Source organism: Thunnus thynnus, chromosome 24 (genome assembly GCF_963924715.1).
Source record: "Thunnus thynnus chromosome 24, fThuThy2.1, whole genome shotgun sequence".
Lineage (NCBI taxonomy): Eukaryota > Metazoa > Chordata > Actinopteri > Scombriformes > Scombridae > Thunnus > Thunnus thynnus.
The window spans coordinates 11,855,489-11,871,520 of NC_089540.1; the positions used below are offsets into that span (position 1 = coordinate 11,855,489).

At 38.6% G+C, this 16,032-nt stretch overlaps 1 protein-coding gene across 7 annotated transcripts in view; it reads right to left on the reverse strand.

Moving 5' to 3' along the window:
* The window catches only part of LOC137177060 (neural cell adhesion molecule 2-like), a 432,349-nt gene that overhangs the window by 405,468 nt on the left and 10,849 nt on the right, over positions 1-16,032 (reverse strand). For 5 of the 7 annotated variants that reach the window (XM_067583157.1, XM_067583154.1, XM_067583159.1 and 2 more), the window contains one exon: positions 10,496-10,656. The gene's annotated coding sequence lies outside the window, so the exon portion shown is untranslated. Of the gene's footprint in view, positions 1-10,495; positions 10,657-11,464; positions 11,526-11,673; positions 11,836-16,032 lie in introns of those variants that run through there. The other 2 variants (XM_067583155.1, XM_067583156.1) reach the window with 2 other exon arrangements.

Sequence of the window (16,032 nt, forward strand, 5' to 3'; positions counted from 1 at the left end):
GACAGAGGAGTTCTTTTTAATATGAAAACTCTTCATACTTTGTCAAGGCCAATGAAAGACAGAGTTCATCTGACCCATATTAGTCACTCAGTAGCCCATGGTTCTCCCTTTAAATTAGACACTTCCACAAGTACGGAGGTATGAAATGTTTACAGATTGATGCGTAATATCTTTACACTGTTTTTTTAATTAAATTAATAACAAAACTTAATATGTGTTGTAAAATGTGTTTCAGTCTGTGTTATAATTGACTTGTTTGTGCTCCAACTTGCCCTAATCCCACCATTTCATCTGTCTGTTAGACGAAAATTCCCCAAATACCTTCAATGGACCACCCACCCCCCCAGAAAATAGACCTGTGCTTTCTTATTCTGTTGTTGGTTTTACATGTTGCTAGAGTTGCTAACTTGTTGTAGAATTGGTTTGATTTTACGTGTACCTATAACTCAAAGTGGCCTTGTAACCTTGAGCATTCTTATTATGCACATAATTAAAAGATGCTGAAACTCCTTAATGTCAAGAATCAAGGCTAAATTAAATTGGTTCTGACTCAAATGTCTGGATTATGTTCGGGGGACACCATAACCAAGAACAAATCAGAACACCATCCTTTCAACCATCTGCTCCTTTATGGTTACCTATATGTAGAACTACTTCACGATGTCTGAACACTTCTCCTTGGCCAAGTACAAAAAGTATATTAATATAAGATAATGACAAAACTGACTTCAGAAAGTTTTCTTCAACAGAATTAAACATCTTACGATACATTAACTGTACCTTTATGTGAGAAAAAAATCCTTCTTCTCAATCACTGTCTCTCTGACTGACAGACTCTCAGTGCTGAAATATGCTTATGCGAGATATCATGTGCTGTGTATTCCAAAACCAAAACTGTCAAATTGTCATCAACCTTTAATGTTGCAGCATGAGCAGTTTCTACCAGCCTCCTCTGGAAATGAGTAGTATCCTTTTTATACATCCTCCTTACCTCATGCTGTTTTGTTTGTTTCTGCAGGTACAGTACATTGTTAGTGATAGTATCAAAGATAGGTTTAACTAAGGAGATATTGGACTTAAACAAGAACCAATTAAAACTGATGTCTGACAAATAAAAGGTGAGAGAACAGTCTTAAATTGTTTCTATCAGAGTCGTTTGGAGACAAGAAAGGCTAAACATAGGATGCTAAAAGTGCCCAATGCACAAGCAGTAAATTTAAACTTAAACCAAGTTAAGGTTTGTATTATAATAATATAATAGATATAAATATAATAATGACTTTAGTATTGTCAATATGTGTTCAGGACAAACAGTAGGACAGCAGCATTGGTTTGAATTTAAGGCGATCCTGTTGACAACCTGGCAAAACTAGAACAAAAACAAAACTATAAAGAATACTAATAAAAAAGTTAACATTTCTTCACATTAATCTTGTGTGTAATGAAGCATTAAGCCTCAAACATGTTTCGGATGCACATATTTTTCTCATATTGTAGCAGTTAACTCGACTTCTCATCACACCAAATCATCAAACCAAATAAAATCACCCATCTAGCTGTCAAGGCTCCCTGTTTCTGTTTTTTCCCTTCCTGCCTGTCGGTCGGTCTGTGTTTGTGTGTGTTCTTGTGTGTCCGTGGGCGCGGCTACCCCCTCCTCCTCCTCCTGCTCCTGCTCAGCCTATGACTGGCACACCCGCTCATCATTACCAAATCAATTCGACAGTATATCTACAGCGGCTCTCCTTCCAGTCTTCGCCAGATCATTCCATCACCCTTAGTGGTAATTAGATGGTCAGGCCGACTTTCCAGTGTGCTTTTTGCTCTTAAAGTATAATTCGCAGTTCTAACCGTGTGTCTCCTTGTGCTCCAGAACTCCTCGTGTGCCATCCTGCTTGCTACGTTCAACAGTTGTCCACCTGCCTTGCAAGACTCTTCTACAGCTATGCTCAATGTCTTCCCGCTCACTCTCCGCCGCCATCTCAAGCTCCACTCCTGCTGCTCCACTCTGCTCAGCCTGCCTTCAGCCCCTAGTTCACTACCTGCGTCTCCAACCCACCACCTTACCTTCATTCATACCAATAGATGTAAGTTTTTGCAATAAACCTTCTTAAACGTCCTCTCTGTCTCAGTTTGCTGCGTTTCCGATCACTGCAGGATTATTAACACTAGCTAAATTAACAATAGATGTAGGTGTTGACCACTGACTTCCACTAATCAGTGTTGAATTTCATGAATTAATAACATAATATCCAATAGGAAGAGGCAGTGTTCAGTATGTGTTTAACTCTATAATAGTGTTTAGTCACCATCTGTGGTGACTAAACACTATTATACTAACACTAAACAGGACTGACTTTAAAATGAGCTACACAAATACAAATTCAGCTTCTTAATGTTCAACAGCTGCTACTTTCATTCACAGCTAATGTTGACTAATTGGCCAGTCAGTCAGTTTAGCTCGTAGCTAAAGCACATGCAGCAGGTACCTGGTATACAAGTGATCTCCACCACCCACTTTCAAATCTCATTACATGAACAGAATCAGTTTGTAAGTGGCAGGAAAGTGCAGGATGTAGGACGCCTTTGCATTCTGGTCTACTGCAGCTGCTGCTGGTGAAAAAAAAAAAAAAAAAAAAAGGCATCTACATTACATCAGTCAAACAACAGTCAAGTTAATTCTGGCTGCACTGGAAATTTGTCAATGTAGGATTGAGGCTAAAATCAAGAAGAGACTGGGGACCTTCAACAAATCAAAAAACAGCAAACTAGCTTTTTATTCTAATTTAAAAATACTAGCTGAAACCTACAACAACCAGACATACTACACATATTTTGACCATTTCCAACGACATACACAGATTTCTTCGTCGTAGCAGTCAGAAAGGAGAGAATAATGAACAATTAATGGAGCAGTAGATAGGGTATGATTACAGTTATGTCATCAGGCGACCACCAAAACCCTGAATTCTCGTGTTATCCCGCATCAAAACAGAAACAGAGATTTATCAAAAAGAGCCTTGTTTATCTAAGCTGCAATATGCACATAAAAGGTAAAAAAAAAAGCTAAGCTGTAGCTCTAAAACCTGAAGCTGATTACTTGCCAATGTTTTCAGACAGTTTTTTTTCTCCCATTCATAGGTGTTACATCAGCGGTCCCAATCCCATCTATAAATATTAAATATGTTTAAAATAATTGTACAGTCAGCAACTCAATCAGTAGTCATAACCATATTTATAATAAGCGCTTGTAACACACTTGTCGCAGCCTACTTTTTACTGTTTAAATTTCTGTCTTACTGGATTATATTATATATTACTATGCATTTTCTTGGTTTGATGTCTTCTTGTAAAGGACTTGTATCTTCTAAAGTAGTTATTATTATGTCATGTTAGATGAGTTTTTTCCTTAAAGTGACAAGACTATTTTTTAGCATCTGGGTTGTATTGTCACTTTTGATACTTGTTTTCATCATTGTTGATTCATTACTGCCGCAGCCTTTCGAGTTATTGTAGCATCCATATTAAAAACATCAAAAATCACCACAGTTGGTTAAATGCTTATCCACTAAGCTAAACCCGGTTTCCCTCCCATCTCTTCTGTCACTGTCTTAATGGATTTTTAATGGGTATTTCAGAGGATCCAAGAAAGGTTGTACTCGTCTTGCTTGAGTCACGGTGAACAGATGGCACTCCAGGAAGGGAAAAAAAGGGTAGAAATCAAAGAGTTTATTGATCCAGCAGCTTAATTAAACAAGACTGAGTGTCAGTGCTTGGACTGCATAGTGACTGAACTTCACAGCATCTGGTATGAACTCTACCCGACAGATACAACACAAAGGCACAAACGCATAAGGAACCAGGGGGATAATACAGCCTTTGTAGACAACCTTATAAACACTCACACATCGCTATATACACACACCTACACACACACTTCAGGTCTCTATAGAGATACAGGTTCAGCAAAGGAGTTGAAGAGGGAGAAGCAAGGAGTAGGAGGAGGGTGACAACAATAGCTATACACTCCCAGAGGATTGTGGGATATCTCTTTGCAAAATAGACTCGTAGGGAGCTTGCTGTGGTTTTTTCACCCTTGGGTTGCTCTGGCATCACTTGCTGTTGTGCATGTTGATTTTGTTGCTTGATTGCCCTCCGCATTTTTTTACAAGAAGTCAGCACTAAAAGCCGAAATGAGTTATTCTGTGAACTTGTGACACCGCTCTCACAAAAGGAGCTGTCACTTTCAACCGGGTTGAGTCAACTTTTCGACACAAAATATGTTAATAATATGTTTTTGAAGTAGGGATGTGCATTAAAAGAGCACACACACACACACACACACATGCTCACAGACACCTGAGCTGGCCGATATTGAGCTTGGGCTGTATTCCGGGGGGCTGTCAGAGAGAGACTGATGGAGGCTGGCAGACAGGCGTTTAGGGAGGAGTCCGTCTGTTCCACGGTGTGGCAGAGCCAGCCACCATCCATCTCCATTATACACATCCACATGCCACTGGGCAGGGGACAACTCCTCTGAGGATGACCAGAAGAGGAGAAGAGAGGGGGAGGTGGGGGGATGGGATGGGAGGGGAGGGTGGTGGTGTTGGAGGAGGGCGGGATGGGTGCAGAGGAGGAGGGAGTGTCTGTCAAACTCCTGTTATGCTGTTGTTCCCGGCTCCTGCTCCTCTTCAGCTTATACATGTCGCGCTCTGTGTAAATCACTGACAGAGCAAGAAGGAGCAGTCAGTGCAGTGGAGCCGATGTGTGAATTCATTCCTCCCGGCAGGCTCTGCTCTGTGTCTCCTCTCTACTGTATAATCAACATTTTTTATTGATTTCTTTCTGATCCATCAACATTTTATTTATTCGTTCTTCACCGGCTTATTCCTGCTCAGGCCCAGGTGACTTCAGACAGCTGGCTGGCAGTTCATAAAAAGACGGCAACATCAGGTTAAATGCTTAATTTAAAGTAAGACTCTTACATATAAACATGTTGATCCATAAGCAATAAAAAGCACCTTTGCTCATTTCATTACACTCGGGGGTTTTACTGGTACATCTTCATTTGGTCTGGTTGCTATGGTGGCTAATGTTAACGAACATATTCACCAACATTTTGACTCTACTACCTTTTAGCAAGTCACACAGACATCTCATTTGTCAGTTCCTTCTAAAACACATAAGACCTCTACAAAAATGACTTTTTTTTCTGACCTGCTACCACTTTCATTAAGATTTGGTTCGGTTTAGACACAAAAACTGCTAAAGTTCAAAATATATCACAGTCGTGGTGATCTTGTTGATGCACCCGTTCACTCCAACCTCCTCTAACATCACCTATAACATCACATTTCTTCCACCTTTGCTCCCGACATACAAACGTTGTCATTCGCATCGGCCACGACGAGACGTCCTTGGCGGGAAAATGTCAACATTGCTCATTTCTTGTGAGGACAGTCTCTTATTTATGTGGTTCAGAGAGAATTATCTGAAGTATGTGCCAGCTCAGAATATTTCAACGGTAAAAAGTTAATGCAGTGTCACGCAAGTTATTCCAAACATTAAATATCGCAACTATTTTGAGATGGGTTAGGATTGATGTAATTTTGTATTAAATAATCATAAAACTATTCATTGATGCAATAATAAAGATTATGTGGGGGGTAACTGATCATAAATATACTATATTTCAGTAAAGGTGATGACATTTGACCTCTGTGTATTCAGTCAGATCAGTGACCTGGTTTGATTTGAGGAAATGTTAAATCAAAGCTTTGTCTTTTTACCAAGTTATTTATTGTTTATGATACTGTTCTGAGCTCATATCAATGTAAGTTACACCGAAAAACAGATTTAACTGATAAATTGAATGGTTCCACAATTTTGGCATATCATTTTTTTTTTTTTTTTAAATTGTATTCTTATGTCTAAATAAAGCCAAAATCTTTTCTATATTCAATAGGCAATGAACCCAACAGCTGCAAGGGGGTGTTTTGTTTGTTACTGTCAGTCATTCACCCTCCACTGGAATTAATGACTTCCGGCCTCCATCAATCCGACAGTGCATGAAGTTGTGCACAAGATGTAAGGACCAATCATATCTGACACCTCCAGACTTCAAATAAATGCAATTTGTATCTTTTTTCAGCTAAACCTTACTGCCAGGTATATAATACATGATCTCTAATGCAACTATTGACATCAAATATTTCCTCATTTTCATTTAATTTAATTTTACACCTTAAAAATGAGAAACAAAATCCCATTTTACTTATAGTATAGTGCACAGTCCAATAAACATATTAGATTTTTTTTTTTTGGCATTTCTACTCTATTACTGTCGAAAGTTTGAGATACTGCAAGAAAGAGGGGGATAACGTGACAAAACCCAAAATGACCACACTGACATGGATCACTGAACCAGCAGGAAGACTCATTTTCAACACAATACTGAACAAAAAAATCTTTCACTCAGATATCACAATCTGTCTGCAACAGGTCCTTCAAAAAAAAAGATTCTCCCCCGACTATTTTCCTGACAATCTCTAAAACAGGGGAGGTGGGGCGTATCCATGATCCGTTAACGGCCAAATGATTCAGAAGATATGAATAAGCTCAGACATGAATGGCTAGCTAGAAATATGGTTGCCGTGGCAACAGCAGCCAGAAGACTGCCCTGATGTGGGAATTATCAATCACATTGATCAAGTTTAACTGAACAAGTGCACGACACTAATTATGGAAAAGCTCTGTCAAGTGAGCACATGTCCCCGACTCCAAATTCACTTACACAACTTCTGCTTTATTTTCAGATATCACAAATAATAAACTAAATACTTTAAAAACTCAACTGAAGATAAAAACCCTAAACATCTGCCATGTCTCTCACTGTGTTCATCTCTTATGTTTTCCCTATTATCTCTCATATAGGACATTGTTTACAGTAATAACAGATTTACCAGTCGAAATTCATGTTATTTTTCAAATAGTGGGTCCTTGTTTTCAGGCAGAAGTAGACGAAAGCAGGTTTCTCATTTTTCAAACAATGACTGTTGCAGTCTACTCTGGTCTCAAGCTAACGTTAGCTCCATGAGTTGGTTGAAAACACTGTTTCTGTCTGACTTTTTAATGTTTTCCGCTCACTTGTTTTAAAACAAGAAACTTGTAAAAGGTGTTTTAAATACTGAAGCTTAAGCCACATGTTCCAGACAAAACGCCAGCGTCATTATCCAGTTAATATGTAGAAAACATGTAATGCTAAATAGAGAAACAGCATTGCTCCTGTATAACCGTGTTGAGCTATTTAGCCTAATGCTAGCATGAGGAGGCAAAATGTTATCAGCCTGTTATTTCTTTCTAATATAACTCTGTTTGACTGCTTAGCTTACATGTGTTTGTTAACAGTATATTTTCACCTTTAATGTTACAAGAGAAAAAGCTTTTAGGATTAAAGTTTAATGTTTACAAAATCCAGTCAAAAGCAGAACACAGCTCTTAACATTAGTCCACACTTGAATAGTTGTGCACGATCGACCGGTAAGCTAGTTAGCTGGACTCACTAATGACTGCTTATGTTAGGGCAGATAAAACAGTTTAATCCATTCCTTACACTTGTTTCCTTGTGTTTTTGGTTTTGGAAATGCAAGAAAAAAAAGACCCCATCTGGCAATCCTTTCTTTACAAACTACAAAAGCACCAAAGAATGATTATTCTCTGCTTTCTCAATCCTATCTCTCCTTTCCTCTTTTTACAGATTACAACCGTATAAGAAATAGATTTCCCCCCAGAATCAGGTGAAGAGGGGCTGATGTTAAACATGGAGGCATGCTAGCTGGTATGTAATCACTGTTTTAACCTCCCTCTCGGTCATTAATCATAGTCAACATACTCAGGCAGGGGATGTGATCCTCTAGCCTCGTCCACTCCACGCAGCCTCTCTCGTACACGGGGAGCTGACGACCGGGAGCTCTTACACCAGGCAGCGAATAAAGGGAGCCTGCAGTGAAAAAGCTGCGGACCTGGATAAAGACTATTTATTTAAATAAGTAGTGATTTTATAAGTCAGTAAGTATTAATTTAAATGTGTTTGAAGCGCCAAGCCTTGCCAGAGGCTGGACTTACACCTGTCATTTAAATTCTGCAGTGAATATAGTCCGAGACCACCTCACATCTCACAGAGGGTTTGTTTTCTTGCTTTGCACTTTTAGCATCTTTAGCCATAAATGAAACCAAATCAGTTTTGTCTCTGTATCTTTTTATGCGTGCTTTCATCTATATTCCTGTCTAATGAGTGTGTAAAAAAGGAAAAAGCAAGGTCAGGTTCGTAGGCATTTGTCACAAATGCAGGTCATGATATTCACATTAAATTTGTGCAGATATCCATTACATTTTATGTTAACCTTAGACTCAAGGATATGGATCTTTAGGATCAACAAGACGAGGTATGTAACCCTTGAAAAGTGGAATAACTGAATAACTTGTTCAAGACTGATTTTGTTGCTTTTTTTGGCTTATAAATAATAAATCTTTCAAATAAATGTCTCAAAATGTAGGTATTGTAGCCATAAACTGCCAATTTCCTAAACTAATTTGTTTAAGTAGCTACTGGATATGCACTAGAGTGTGATTGTTGTTTTTTTCTTTAATTACATTTAGTCATTTGACAGATGCTTTTGTCCAGAGTGTCAGGTGCATGAACTAACATATAAGTGCCTTCCTTAAAATTTCCTTTTTGTTTTCTTACATATGTCCATTTCTCCTTCTGAGGTCATTATGGAAAACAGTCTAAAAGTACAAAAGCTGTACAAGCATTTGAATGTCTCATAAACCTAGAAAGTGAAGTGTGAAGAATTTATTGTTAGAGGGACGTCAAACAAGCACAGTGCAAATTTCAACCACAAACAAGAAGTCAAAAAACAGTCCAAAATAAACAAAAATAATTGGCTGAACACATGCCTGGTGTCTCTGGAATTATGTATTTTTAGGATTTCCAGCTGCGGATTATCAGCTCGTATTAAGAAGCTCACAATGTTTGAGGCAGCATTTGTAATATTAAAGATTTTGCTCTTGTTTGTGGCTGTGAGAGGAAAATAAAATTTTGTCAAACACTTTTCTCCAGATGAGGATTTACATAATGCCATCCAAAATATTCCACTCTGCATTTGTAATAACTTTCCGACTTTGCTCTGGTACTCCACAAAGGCCCATTTCCTCCTCAGTCATTTCTGATTTACATCACATATCCTAGCAGTATCGAAACCAGAAACTTATTAGCTACTTTAAATCTAGAAGATCTGGGTTCAAGAACCTGCAACCCCACAAAAGCTCGGGACTGATACTGCTCCATATAATTCAGTTCGGCTCCAAAGTCATCATTTATGATATGTTTTCATTAGGCAAGCCGCTGCCATTGTGCAATTCATTTCTCCTCAATAAACAGTGACTGCAAGACAAGCCGCAGCTTCATAAAAATACCACAAGCATCTTCTTGAGTAGCAGCCGTGTAAAAATGCAGCTAACAGGCATCAGTTGTTGTCCTCGTCTCCTCCCCCCCTCCCCCTACTCCTTCCAATGGTTGTAAAGTATAAAGTGCATTAGTGAGATAACACCTCTATTACTTTTAACAATATTGCTGTTCCTCAGTGGCAACCCGCTGTTGGTTGTTAGTCACACTTATCAACTCAAGGGAAGCACAACTTCAAAAGGCACTCAGATCTGAGCCAAGTAGTCAGCCATTAGAGAAGAAACAACATATTAGCCTTGCTATGTTTGATGGCTCCTTTTTCCAACTTAGAATGACAGTGTGAAATTAGACTAAACTGATTTGGAGCAGACCTTGAAGGTTCAACCACAGGACTGCAGCACATGTTTTTTTATTTTCTTGCATCTTGGTTTATTGAGTGGTTTTTTCCTCAGGGAACACTGCAGCATTGCTCCGCTTACAGTTTAAGCTCCTCCTGCAACCACAGTACTGAATGTGGATGAATCCATGCAGAGTAATGGATTTTCATTATCGTCTTTATCCAAGTATAAATTACAACATTTAACAGCCCAATAAGCATTTTTTTGGACTTTGTAATTTATCAAGTAGTCCAATTCAGATTAAGATCTCTCAAGAGACATAGGGGTTAAGACGCCGACCTCTCGCTGAGGACCTTTATTACATCTCTCCCTCATTTCCTGTCATTTCTCTGCTGTCTTTATCTAGCTAAGGCATGAAATGTCCCCAAAATGCTTTTTTCTCTTTTAAAGAGAGACTTAAAATCAAGAAACATTCATAAAGCCCTTTTCGAACAAATAATTCCAGGAACTGTGGAGCCACAGGAACTATCCCAGGGATAAAACTATATATATTGCACAATATCCCTTCCTGTTAGTACCTCATTCAAAGAACCATCAAGATAACGCAAATTAGACCCAGAAGTTTGAAGTGCAATTTTCACAGACAAGGACACAACAACATAGCTCTCTGCTTGCACAGTCTCTCAGTACTTACTTGTTTTGTGAATGTAGAAGTACACAAAATAACCAATCAGCGACGGGCAGCCCTCCAAACTCCAACCTGATCAGTCCCGATCAATCAGAAAGTACAACACCTGGAGCAGGGACTTTTTTGGCACCTGGTACTGCTGTAGAGGACACTCCAACTGAAACATCCTGCAGTGGAAACAGACAACCAACAAGCAACAAATATAATTCATAAAAACAAGTACAAGACTCATAAAAATGTCAGATAACAAAGCTTTAAAATCCTTTTAAAAAAATGAATAAAAAATCTACCTTGAGCACAGTTTGCAGTTTAATCCATTAATTAATAATTTTAGACACAGAAAAGCCAGACAGCCTTTAATTATATACAGAATTTAATTTTGATATTTTTGGTTAAATGTTGAATATGGTTCCCTTCAGTTTTATGACTCAACAAGAGACACAGGCAGATGTACAGCATACCATACTTGTGACTGTAAAACTACCAGTGTATTTACATATATAATAAAAAATTTTGATAGAAAGCTAAAAAAAAAAAAAGAAATATTGGTTGGAGCTGAAAACAGAGACTTGTTTTACTGTTGTGTTCACAGACATAACTGAAGTAAAGCAAACACACCTGTAACAGCACCAGACAACATTAATCATTTAGTTTTTTTTAGACTGAGTTGTTGTGATGTGTTTGTACGAACCATAGACTGTAAAAAATAAATAAATAATGGACGTAGGCACCCATTGGTTTGTGGATTCTTGTTTTGAAGCCTTGAGTCTGCATTTTGACCGTCGCCATGTTGGATATTTGGAGCCAGAAGTGACCATATTTGGACAAGAGGGTGGAGCTGAAGCTAACGCTAGCTGCTAGCTTGGTTGGCAGGGCGCATTTACAGTCTATGGTTAACTGTGATTATGCTAATGCTAATGCTAATCTTCGCTAGCGAAAAACAGGTTTAAAACGTCTAAACCAAAATGTACTTACCGGAAAACTGTCCACCTGACTCCTGAGACGGTCTTTTAGTACAGCCAAACGCAGAACAAGACTGTTTTAGGGAACCAGGTTGTTACAGTTAACTTTCATGAGCTGAAAACACACTGAAACAGCAATAGCTATGGCTACGCCTGTAGCCACGCCCTAAAAGCATATCCTGCTTTATCGTCTATTTCACTCTAAATGGGGCCATAATTTACCAAATGAACATCATGCTGTGTTGAAGAAGACTTTAAACTAGTGATTGAGACCATAAACTCATTAGAAAACTGCTTACTGAGGTAATAAATCAAGTGAGAGGTAGGGTCATTTTCTCATAGACTTCCAAACAACCGGATTTTTGAGCTAGTGGATTCGCCCCCTGCTGGTCATTAGAGAGAATGTAGGTTTAAGTCACTTCCGCATTGGCTTCACTTTTGAGACCCAGAACTGCGCTCTTAGTATGAACACAGACCTGGCAATCAATATGGGAAGACTTGTTTTTGTGTTTGAGTTTTGGTGTGTTTTTTGGACCATATTGTACATTTAAAGTCCTATATTGTCTCGTTCTGACTCTCTGCATTGTATGTATATTATATGTGTTTTCAGGTTACTGCAGGCTCAACCTTTCAGGGTGCAGTGCATGATTTATTCTTTATATTATAATCTACATTTGAATAGTCCCTACCCAAGTGTGAAGCTGTGTCAGTGGTTTATATTGTGTGTGTAACTTGACTGTAGTCTGAATATCCGCTTCTAAGCTTCAAATCTTTCTTTTTTCTGAATGAGTGATGGCAATGTAATGGGACCTATATGCTTTTCCTGCTGGGGCTGTTTAAACAAAATAGGGCCACAATGCACATATCAGTGGTGATGTAAGTCAGGGCGTATGCAACACTGTTTTTTAAACTTTTTCATTAGAGCTCTGATTAGTTCATTTCCAATTTTGCAATAGGGGTGGAATATTTATTTAACTCCCCCAATCCTTGTCAGTGTTCTCTGTGTACAGCTATGATTGAAGCTGTACACTAGTTTACTCCCTGCCATCTACAAACATCAAAACATTGTATGGCAGTGGAGGGAGAGCTTGCTTGAGATAAGTTTGTTTGCGCCTCTCTGCCTCTAAGGAGTCCAAGGGGAACAAACTACAGTTCACTCAGCTACCAGAGCTGCGAAGGACAGTTCAGACATTGAAAAAGCTTATTTGTGCGTGTCAACAAACAGAGGGAGAGTGCTGGGCTGTCGTTTTGACCAGGCAGCACAACAAATACTTAGAAGGGAAGTGTCGGGTAGAGCCACCAGGTATCCAGGTTATCCTTTATCTTTTTATTTTAAATCAACAAATTACTTATTCTACTAGTGTGTATTGTCAATACTATAACAAGCTTCAACCTAATATAGTTTATGCCTTTGTGCCACATTGTACCACTCTTTAAAATATAACGCTACAGGTTACCACTTAGCTTAGCTTAGCTCAGCATAAAGGTTTTGGTTGCCTGGCAACCTCACAATGATGTGTGCATGAAGACCCCAGGAAGTCATTGCACTAGCCAAGATATAGTCCTACATATTACCCCTTGAAAATTCACAAATTGTCATTTTTACACTTTTTATGGTATGAATTAAAAACATGTTATCAGTTAGCTTTAGAGGCTTTGGTATGCAGATTTTGGAACGTTTTGACAGAGCCAGGCTAGCTGTTTCCCCCTGTTTCCAGTCTTTATGCTAAGCTAAGTAAACCAGCTGCTGGCTGTGGCTTCATACTTACAGAGCAGATATGAATATGGAGTCAGTCTTCCCAAAACATCAAACTGTTGCTTCTCCAGCTTCTGAAACTTGACAATTTACTCTATTTCCTCTGTTTTATATTACTGCAAATTTAATATATTTGGGTTTTGGACTGTAGATAGATATCTCCTTGGGTTCTCAGTCACTGGAATGATGAGCGTTTTCATTTATTCTTAAGAGCAAAATATTATTTGATCAACAGAAAATAAACAATAGTTCAATAGATAATGAAAAAAGTTATGCACTGTGAAAGTGACAAAAGAACAAGATTATCTGGGCGTGTTGGTACTACTACAGTATAATCCCTGCATGGAGTATATCAGTTCATCTATGCACCATACAAAATCTAACTGCAGTGCAGCTGATGTAAAGTAATTGGCATCATCAATCGAGTGATTCAGCCTCTTTTTGTGTGTACAAAGTCAGAACATTTCTCAGAGGTCATTCAGGGAAATAAAAAAAAACCCTTCTGGCCTTGAAGTAATAGCTCATGTTCGTACAGTATTTGGTTGGGTTTTCTTAGACCATAGAAATAAGATTTAGCATTTTCTAGCAGAGTCAATTTTGCTGTTAAATCATTTTGCATGCCTTTGTGTACACTAACTCAAATGGTAATATCTTAAAGTGTATTCAGGATTTTAGCTCAGTCCACTGTGATGCTGCTAAAATGTGAGAACTGTATATTAAATCTGCCATTGTAAAGGTACTCTCAAGAATTTCTATGGTTCAGGCAGGGCAAGGCTTCTGCAGAAATAGGCTCTTTTGCACCTGAACCTTCTGCATCTGTAGCCAGAGGGGACTTTTGTGAAGTGACAGTGGAGTGGATGGCCTGGGTCATGTGCTATTATTGTATTTTTGTGTGAAATTGCTACATCAGTGAGGGCAGGTACGTTCGGAGTGGAGAGTCTTACTAAATGTACTCAAGCATTTCTGATTTCCAGGATTTTTTTTTTTTTTTTTTTGCTCCTTCTGACTGTGTGCATGATGATGAAAAACAGATAGTGCTACTCTGATTATACAGCAGGATAGTTGAAGATAAATGTTCAACAGTCTGCAAATAATTCAGTGTGCAAGGGAAAAGTTCAGTGATTTTTTTTTTACTGTGAACTTGATCTCACTGTTCACTCAAAGTGGGGAGGAAGTATGTAATGTTCATGACCACATTTATACAACTTTAATTACCACAGAGGAAGAGAGGCTTTGTAATCATAAAGGTTACAACTTGTCTCTGCACTGCCTGGGAGGCTGAGTTCAGGGTAAATGGTAAATGGCTGCTTATATAGTGCTTTTATCCAAAGTGCTTTACAGAGTTTCTACTGCTCACTCACACACTTACACACCAACACGTTCTCACTTCCAACTCATCACATACCGAAGCTTGGTGAGCACCCCTTACCGTCACTTTTTAACGCACTGGGTACCCCTTTAGTGTCATTTTTCAACATGCAGTATCACAGCAATCACTGTTAAAAAATAATTATATTTTATGGTGTGACAACATTGTGGTTGAGGTCTGGTTCGGTTTAGGCAGAAAAACCACTTGGTTAGGGTTAGGGAAAGATCATGGTTAGGGTTAAAAGCTGTCCCGACTTGCGGTTAAAAACTGCAGTTGGAAAAGGGAAGCGAACAGCAGTGTCCTGCAGCAAAGCCATCTACTCATCTATCCATCCACCCAACCTGCCACCACCTAATATGGAAATTAGACGTCACATTGAAAAGTGACACTAAAGGGGTACCCAGTGCATTAAGGGAGTGAGAATGGGCTATACACACCAGTGGCAGCATGCTACAACACAGGGTGCTGGTGCAACCATTGGGAGTAATTTGGGGTTCAGTATTTTGCCCAAGGACACTTCACTTTGATATTCAGACAGGAGGAGTCAGGGATCGAACCACCGACCTTCTGATTAGTGGATCAGCTGCCCTGGGTAAAAAAGCCTGAACTCCATGTTGCATGACAACCTAGCTAGCAAGAAATATAAGGGAAAATTATAAAGATATATATATATATGTATAAGAAAAACCATGAAAAGACCAAAGCCAGCAGTTAATTGATCCTGTTAACAAGTCTGTGTAGCCAAAATCTGATACAGCATGTTCTTTTATGCATAAAAAGCTGAAAACAAACACAGTTGTTCTGGGTGACATGTTCCTTCACTTTGATGAGGATGGGCACTGTAGTTTATTCTGAATTAATCCCACAATCACCATCATGCTGCTGGAAATAAGTCCCTACAGAGCACCAAATGCAAATTATTCAGCGGCTGAAAATAGTCCTCGACAAATGCACTATTTACTGTTTGCTAAAAATTACAATGCCCAACTGTTTTAGGAAATTACTGCATATACTTCTGTGACCCATGTTTAAAGATGTACGCCTTCACAAAGAAATCATAAAGTAGTGAGATGGACTAATACATTGTTTTAATCCCTCTCCTGTAAGTACACTCAATTTCACTGTTATACATCATCAAATACGCGGCGTGTAGTCAAAAAAATGGTCTAAAAACATAAGAAATGGTAAAATATTATATGGATCATGATGAACTCTGGTGTGTCTTTAAAAATGGAAGAACTAATGATACAAAGGACTTTTGAGGGATGTCAAAGGTGTTTTTTTGTTTGTTACAGTTGCACTTATTAACATTAATCAATTGTTATATAATTACGACTCTGACAGGTGTCAGTAAAGGCCAAAAATGTGGGGGAAAATTGTTTAATGGTCCTTTAATTGCAGAAATAAGTTTAATAAGTCAAAAGTGGTGTTGATACCAATGTCCTGATGTCCCAAA